Genomic DNA, 9,266 nt, shown 5'->3' with positions numbered 1-9,266 from the left:
TAGGGAAAGGAGGTGCACGGTGCTGAGCAGGTTGGTTCTGTTGGCTCCTGGTTGCCTTCTAATCAGCAGCCTTCGTGTTCTCGGAGAAGCCGCTGAGGGCAGCTAATGGGAGAATGGGAGGGCAGTCCTCATTTTCCCATCAGTCCAGTCATGGTTTGAAAGGTTATGGCTGAAGGTTAGCTGATGGAGTCAGGACTTCCCACATGAATCCAAAGAAATGAGTCCAATTTCTTGCATCCTATTCAGGCCATAGGAACAATGAGGGCTTTCTGGCCCTTTGTTCCCACATTAGAGAACAACGAGTTCTCCTTTCTCCCGCCTGGCCTGCACATTCTCCCTAGACTTCTGAACTTTTCCTCTGTCCCACTCCTCCTCACCACTACGTCTGTCCCCAGTGTGAGTCTAATGACTCAAAACTGCTGAGAGCAGTAGTGCAGCACAAACCCCTCAGCACACCTGGCACTTGGGAGAAGATATTTGCAAATGAGGTATATCCCCTGATAAGGGGTTAATACCCCAAATATACAAAGCAACTCAACATCAAAAAGACAAAAGAACAAAAGAAAAAGCAATTAAAAACTGGGTAGAGAACCTGAATAGACATTTTTCTAAAGAAGACGTACAGATGGCAAACAGACACATGAAAAGATATTCCACATCAGGGAAATTCAAATCAAAACCAGTATGAGATATCACTTCACACCTGTCAGAATGGATGTCATCAAAAAGATGACAAGTGTTGGTAAGGATATGAAGAAAAGAGAACCCTTGTGCACTGTTGGTAGGATTATAAATTGGTATAGCCACTATGGAAAGCCGTATGGAGTTATCTCAAAAAATTAAAAATAGAACTGCCATATAATCCAGCAGTTTCACTTCTGGGCATTTACCCATAAAAACAAAAACACTAATTTAAAAAGATATGTGTATTCCAATGTTCATTGCATTATTTACAATAGCCAATGAAACAGGGCCCTCAGATCAGGGTGCTCTGCTAAATATTACATGTCATCAAAGCAACCTTTTTATTAGAAAACATAGCCTCTGTATGCATTTGCCCCTTTACTTGGCCGTACCCGGGCCTCTCACTGCTGTGGCTTCTCCCGTTGCGAAGCACAGGTTCCGGACGTGCAGGCTCAGCGGCCATGGCTCACGGGCCCAGCCGCTCCGCGGCATGTGGGATCTTCGCGGACCGGAGCACGAACCCGTGTCCCCTGCCTCGGCAGGTGGACTCTCTACAACTGCGCCACCAAGGAAGCCCTCCATGGACTTTTAATTAGAATCACTCACTTGGTGTCTGGACTTACTGAGGCTCAGGTTCTTTGTGTCTCAGCACAGAAGGAATTCAGTGAGAGGCAAAGTGATAGGCAAGACGTAGATTTATTAATGTAGGACGCTTGTAAGAGATGTAAGCGGGCAGGCGAGGGAGCTCTGCCCTGAAGATTAAGTGGGCTACAATTTTATAGTCAAAGGAAAGGGGGAGGGGAAAAAAAGTCTTCTTCAAGTAGACGTGAGGCTTACATCACTAGGTCCTCCTTCTTATCAGGCAGGAGAGTGTCTGACCCTATGAGGTCAAACTAGGATTATCATAGCTCTTATTCAAATCAGTAGAAGGGTGGTGACATTTTTCTCCCACCTAATGGCCTAGGACATATCTCGTGGTTTTATTTATGGCTTTATAGTTAAGCAAGCCTGCTTCGTTCCACTATGTTCCAATAGCTTTCTTGAGTGATCATTTACTTACAGTGGTCTCCTAAAGTTTCCTAGGATTCCCTCTTTATCTATAGTCCCCTACTGGGACTTCCACAACTACCTATATAACTAGCCTATTCTATCCCTATCACCAAGATACAGAAGCAACCTAAGTGTCCATCAATAGACAAATGGATAAAAAAGATGGGTTATATATATATATATGGGTATATATATAATAGAATATTACTCAGCCGTAAAAAAGAATGAAATCTTGCCATGTGCAACAACATAGATGGACCTGAAGAATATTATACTACGTGAAATAAGTCACACAAAGACAAATACTGCATAATCTCACTTATATGTGGAATCTAAAAGAAAATAAAACAAAGTACAAAACAAAATGAAAACAGATTCATAGAATCAGAGAATAAAAAAATGGTTGCCAGAAAGGGGGTGGGGGGCAGGTGGATGAAATAGGTAAATGGGATTAAGAGGTACAAACCACTAGTTATATAATAAGTTATGGGGATGTATAAGAAATAATACTATAATAACTTTGTATGGGGCAGATGATTACTAGACTTATCATGGTGATCATTTCACGATGTATGCAAATGTAAAATCATTATGTAATATAGGTGAAACTAACATAATATTGTATGTCAACTATATGTCAATTAAAAAAAATTTAAAAGACAAACAGCCACAGAGGCAGGGAAGAGCAGAAGTGCAAACAACAGAGGAGAGATGACTTTGATGCCCTGATTTGGCAACTGTAGAAAAACAAGAGGTTGGGATGTAGTCTGAACTTGTACACTAAGTGTGGTGGAGTTGAAAACCTGTGGGTTTGGGAAATGCACATGGTCTGTAACAGCATGGTGTAACAGAAAGAGCATAATCTCAGAAACAGACAAAATGAATGTGAATTCCAGCTCTGCCGTTTACTGTCTATGTATTCTTGGGCAAGTGCCCTTTTGCCTGAATTTTCGTAAGTGAGAATAACAGAACCTAGATGTTGCAAGGATAAAGATAACACATGTTCAGAAGCTGACCCATAATAGGCTCTCAATAAATTGCCAATATTATAAGCATTGCCCAGAAACCATGTGTTTCTAGAAAAGAGGAAATTGGTAGCCGGGTAAGGGATAGTTTGGATTATACCTACCTTCCTGGGCAAAGGAGTAGAGAGGTGAGACAACAGGAACAAGCCCTCCTCCACAGCTTCCTGGGGATCCTCTGCTGGCAGCCTCCCAGTTACACACATCACTTGCTGAACAGGGGCACTGGTGGAAACGCCGCAACCCAGGGTGTGAGGTCGGCACAGGAGGAAGGATGAGGGAATAGTGATGTCTCACCAAGACAAAGGCAAGGGAAGAGGCAGAAGGAAACAGGAAGAGAACTGGGGGACAGGAGAGCTGGCTTCAAATATATACCTGAGGAACCACTGAGTGGAGGGTGAAAATCTTACTATTTAGTGCTCTAAGAATGGAAATTCGGATCAGTTTGTAAAAATTACAGAGGCACAGAATTTTCCTAAATATTATGATGAACTTTCTCATAAAGCTGTTCAGGTCTAGAGTGAGTTGTCTTGTGGTGAAGAATGGATGATTCATCAGCCCAGGTAATGCTCAAGCACCTGTTTAGGATTTGGAGAAAAGATTCCTCTCTTTGGGTGGGAGACTGGGATAAAAGACCTCTGAGATCCTTTTCAATAATTCTAAGGAGCATCACTTGGACCAGGACTGCCCAGAGGAGCAGGTTAGTGTGGGGTGCTCTCACCACCTGCCATCACCTTTGAAACAGTGAGAAGTGCTAAGAAACAGCACACACCTTCACTCCCCTCTATGGGGTATCACACATCACCTGGCCGGCTCAGGGAAAGGAAACACCATGACTCATAAACGTGGGGTTCAAGAAACGTGGCTGTCTGGAGAACGTTGTGATAAGATTTCCTAATCTCTCCTCATTTGTTGCCAAATCTCTCTGGAAACTGATGGGCCCAAGAGCCAGTAAGATGATGATGATGATGATTATTTTAACCTTTTTTTTTTTTTTTGGCTGCGTTGGGTCTTCGTTGCTGCATGCAGGCTTTCTCTAGTCGCCACGAGCAGGGGCTACTCTTCATTGAGGTGCGTGGGCTTCTCATTGCGGTGGCTTCTCTTGTTGCAGAGCGTGGGCTCTAGGTGCGCGGACTTTAGTAGTTGTGGCAGGCGGGCCCTAGAGCATGTGGGCTTCAGTAGTTGTGGTGCACAGGCTCAGTAGCTGTGGCTCGTGGTCTTAGTTGCTCTACAGCATGTGGGGTCTTCCCGGACCAGGATAGAACCCGTGTCCCCTGCATTGGCAGGTGGATTCTTAACCACTGCACCACCAGGGAAGTCCGAGCCAGTGAGATTAACTACAAAGTTACTGGGTATTTTATTAGCTTTTCCCCCAGTCATAAAGCCCTGGGGAAAGAAGCCAATTACCCCTACAGGAAGAGACCAGAATGAGAGGGGAGCCACTTATGGTTTGCAATTCACGGCAAGGAGATCATGACAAGATCATGAAGAGAAGATCATGGGCAGAAGATACTGAAACGAACATGACACAGACTTTCTGGTGAGACTGTAGTCTGATGAACTACAAAAACCAAGCACAACCATAGACGTCACAGCCAACCTCTCCTAAAAACAGAAGTCCCACCCAAATGAGCAGGCGCAAAGAGAGACACATGCTGTCTTGCCAGAAAAGTGAAAAGATCAGACTTTCCATTCCCTAGGCAGCCAGGTCCCAAAACACACCCAGTCTGCCATCCCGACGTCTTTAAACTACTCTCACTCATTCAACACTTTTCTGCAAGAGACCAAACCGTGCCATGGAAAAGTGCAGATGATTGTGTCACCAGACCTGGGTTCAAATCCCTCCTCTACTGACTCCTCACTGAGTGATCTTAAACCTCAGCTTCCTGATCAGATGAATGGGGACAAGAATATTTATTTTGTAGAGTTGTTGGGGGGATTATATGGAATGTATTTATAAAGTGCCTGGCACAATGTTGGTGATCAATAAATGCTAGTTCGTATTAAGAGAAACTATGGTAATGGAAAAAAAAAAAAAGAAGTAAAACCAGAAACTTCACCCCATGTATTTCCTCTAAAACTTAATTTGAGGAATTAACTTGATTTAAAATTTTTTATTATAAACATTTTTGTAATAGCAAACAAGGAAATACAGAGAGTGTTCCCATCACCTGGCTCTTTTGAATTCTAATAGTTTGTAATACTTGAGTCACATTTTTAAAGAAACGAAACATTGAAGATAGAGTCCTGTACCTCTTGTCTATTTGATTCTCTGCACCCTTGTCCCCAGCCCCTGGGCTGACTTCCCATTCTTTCTGTGGTTTGTTTCTTGGGGCCTCTGTCCTCTATCCCGAGCCAATGCTCACCACAGCCACCTTCTCTCTCTGCATTTTCTACATTCTGGCTGAAGGATCACCTGATTTCTCCAGGGCTCCAAACTCCCTCTGAGGAAGAAAGGAAACCCTCACCAGCCTTCAAGCACTGTCCACTGTCTCAATGGCTGCTCCTTACAGAGCCTGAAGCTGACCCTGGCTAGGCCAGAAAGAAGAGTGAGTGCTCTTCCCAACATGGCACAAGGCAGCTTCACAGACATTACACCGCTGAATCCCCTCAACATCCCTAAGAGGTAACCATTACCCCTCTTCTACAGAAAAGGAAACCAAGGTGAAGAACCTGCCCATAGCCAGGCAGAATTCTAATGTAGGCTGTTTTTTCAGCAAAGCGGAGACATCAGGGACCACTTCCACTCCAATGTGAGAGGACCTAGTGGTTAGTGGCATTAAGTCCTAGCGTTTTCAGATGTGAGCTCACTGGTGCACCTTAAACAACTAGTTATTTTGTGCTCTTCACAGAACCAGAACTTTCTAAAAAGCATTTGTACAATTAAGGTAAAGAAAAATAGTAAAAGACAGCCCAAGGAACATGAGATGAGAGTCTCACCTCTCCATTCCTTCAATCCTCTTCCATCTTAATTAATTTATATGTATATCTGCAGTCAGGAGACCTGGATTCTAGGCCTGGCCTCTCCACTTATAAACCTGTGACCAGGAACGAGTCCTTCTCTTCCCCTCCACAGGTCTCTGTTTCCACATCAGTAAAATGGGGATAATAATATCTTCTCTGCCTACACCCAAGGGTGTTGTAGGTATTCCAACAGAAAATGGGAGTAAAAATGCTAAACCACTATCTGCCTCTAGATATTCTCCATATTCCTGTATCCAGTGGGGGCAGGGGAATGATAAGTGTTCTTGGGCAGCTACCCTCCCTAACACCCAGCCCCTTGGACCATATGGTCAGCAATCCGCACAATAACCAGCTTTGTGCTTTTATGATCTCAAAACAACCTCACATTCCTGAGACGGCTGATAATGACAGCTAAGATTAATTCCATTTAGTATATGCTAAACACTCTGTTGGGTATTTTATATTCTTTATCTTCAATCATTGAAATAATTATGGATGTTAAGTATTTTATTTTTATTAATCAAATGCACTTTTACTTTTGCATTTTGTTTCTGTGAATCACCTCCTTAAATATAAAACTGATGTGATGGTATTGGTCTGATACCAAGGAAAATCAGATAATCAACACCAGTTTAGAAAACAGAGCACAAGGATAGATGAAGTATGAAGTCCAATGGGAGAAAAGCATGTTCTTAAGAACAAGGTGAGAAATTATCCTTTTCACAGATGTTGGGGAAATGTAGGTCTTATTATCCCCATTTTAAAATTAAGGAAATCGAGACTCAGAGAGATGAAGTAACACACAGGCAGTGAAGTGATATAAAACCAGAATTTGAGGCAAAGTATTACTAGATCCAAAGCTCATTTTCTTTCAGCCATACTACACTGCTTGCCTCCAGAATCCCTGTCTGCTCTAACCTTCATCCTCCCTACAGCTAATAAAATCTAGGATCATGCATAAGAGCAAAAATAACACTCATGTATCATTACCCAGTCTTCCTTGATACTGGGTGTTTGAAAGGTGGGTTATGGTGGGGATAGAGGTTCGTGGCTGGAGTAGGTGATGAGAATTGCACTGGAAGGGAACTATTGAAATGGTCAACTTGAACATTCCTAGGAGCGTATATTGATACAACAGCACTCTGGGCACAACTCAATGTTAAGCCAATAAATATTACTGAATGCCTAATATATGCTGGTGCTGGGGCTACAGTGCTCAGATGTGGTTCCTGCCCTTGATATACAGTTGAGAAGCCTGAGTTCATGGCATGCATTTGTTAAATATTTAAAAATTTTTAAAAAACCCACAAAAACACGTGATATTTTGCAGACCTAGGCAGGAAACTGACAAAGGGAGAAGGGAGAATCAGAGCTGGGGCTGCTCTTAATAAACTCATCTTGGTATTTGTGTGCCTGTTGGAGAAAGTCTGCCAGAACCACAAAATTTAAGAAAGTGTGTGTGGTGGGGAGGGGAGGTCATCTTTGCTTCTCTCCATCTTCCACAGAAGATGCTGAGGATGGGTTCCTTTTATCCCCTTCTTCCCAATGCGTAACGTGGCTAGAAAATCCAGAGGTTTGGAGACCGCAGAGCACAAGCCCAAGTAAGGCCCAGGCACTGGGGCTGTCCTAGCTAAGTAGATACCACTGTATACGTTCCTCAGCCCTGAGACCCCTTCCCCATCAGCTTTCCTTTTGCCAGCCTAGGACCCATTGGAATATCAAGCAGGTGGCTCTCAGTTATAGAGGATTGTGGCTACCTAGTCAGTAGCTGGAAGAGTAAGAAGATAGGATAGATATTTAAAAAGTAAAAAGGCAACGTATTATTTTTACAGTGTCTTACAGTTTACAAAGATTTGGCATCTACCATCTCATCTATTTATATTTGATTCTCAGAATGACTTATGAAATAGAGAATTACTATTATCTCCATGTTAGAGGGGAGGCCAGAAGCCCAGAAAAGTTGGTGTTGTCATTCTGGTGTTATAGGAATTAGGAAAGCACAGAGAAGGGGCATTGTCCTGAGTGCAATAGGAGGACCAATCAGGGGAGGCTTCCTGGAGGTGACCCAAGAGCTGAGTAAACAGCGCAAAATTATGCACTAAATAGGTGAAGAAGGGAAGAGCCCAGGTAGACGACTTTACAAAGGTTTGAAAACATGACGAAGACTGGAGAGGCAAGATGAAGCCAGACAAAGATGGTGATGATGGTGGTGACCAAAACAGTTAACACCTATCTACGCTTACCAAGTGCAGATACTGTTCTAAGCGGTTTATTTAGGTTCATTTACATGGATTCTAACACCTACCTTGTTAGGTAGGTACTTTTATTATCCCATTTTATTTACAGATGAGGGTAGGAAACTAAGGCACAGAGAAGTTAAGTAATATAACTTAAGAAGTATGCCCAAGATCACATACGATCTTGTGTGCTAATTTAACAAGTATGAATTTTATCTTAAGAGCCAAGGGCCCCTCTGACTCTGTGCCTGAAATGTTCTCAGCAGAGAGGAGATGGGCACAGATTTGTGATTTAGAAGTCCTTCTCTCATTCTGGGTGGACTGTGTGTTGGAGAGGGGAAAACTGACTAGGCTCCTGGTTCAAGAACCTGAACAGAGACAGTGTGGGTAGACAGCAGAGGAGGGTTCCCACAAGGCCTGGTGCTTGTGGGTAACAAATTGCCCCCCACATGTCTCTGCTTTCTCTGCCTGTAAAGGCAGAATGATATATATCCACCTACCTGCCTCAGGAATTGCTAGAAAATTAATGGGGTAGAGGCCTGGCTGGCTTTCAGCTGTGAAACAACACCCTTGAACCACTGCTGGTGTTCTTTAAATGCTGAACATATAAAATGTGCTTTCACCAGGAATAATTATATCTTGCTATTTATTGTTAATTTTACCACAGCTTTGAAACCCTGGACTTTCTCGAGTCAAAAAAAGAGATGGAACTCCTCCATCCCATGGAAGCAGCCACACAGAGGCAGTCAAGCAATTTCTCACGGGCTCTAGCCTTTCATTGTTTGCAGTGGTTCAGCTACTTATATGGGATATAGTGAAAGAAAGCAATGACTTGCTCTTTTAGAATCAAATTGTACAAAGAACTCCTTATAGCCTTGCTGATTCTTTGAAAGAATTTGTTCCTTTTCATCTCCCTATACTGAGTACATGCGTAAATATTCTGGGTTTGCCTGTGTGAAGGAGAGGGGAAAACAGTGTTTAACAGAACTTCTAATACATTGGCCACCAGGCCACCTGGGTTTTACCCATGCTATGGTAACAGAACTACTCCCTAACCTTTCTTCAGATTTTGCACCACTCCGTTTCCATAAGCATTTGTTTAAGGTCTCGGAACAGCCAGGCAGTGTCCCAACGGCGCCTCCGAGGAATCTGAGGAAATTGATGGCTGGGCGACTTTAAAGTTTAATCACACCACTTTTAAAATGGGTCTGATAGAGAGTACATACCTGTCGGGACCTGATGTGAGGATGAGATAATATTTGCAAACTGTAAACTATATAAATGTGTGCTATTACGGGAAGTAGGGAAA

This window comes from Lipotes vexillifer, unplaced genomic scaffold, assembly GCF_000442215.2.
Source record: "Lipotes vexillifer unplaced genomic scaffold, Lipotes_vexillifer_v1.1 scaffold54, whole genome shotgun sequence".
In the NCBI taxonomy this organism is placed as follows: Eukaryota; Metazoa; Chordata; class Mammalia; order Artiodactyla; family Lipotidae; genus Lipotes; species Lipotes vexillifer.
This window is presented reverse-complemented; position numbering follows the sequence as displayed.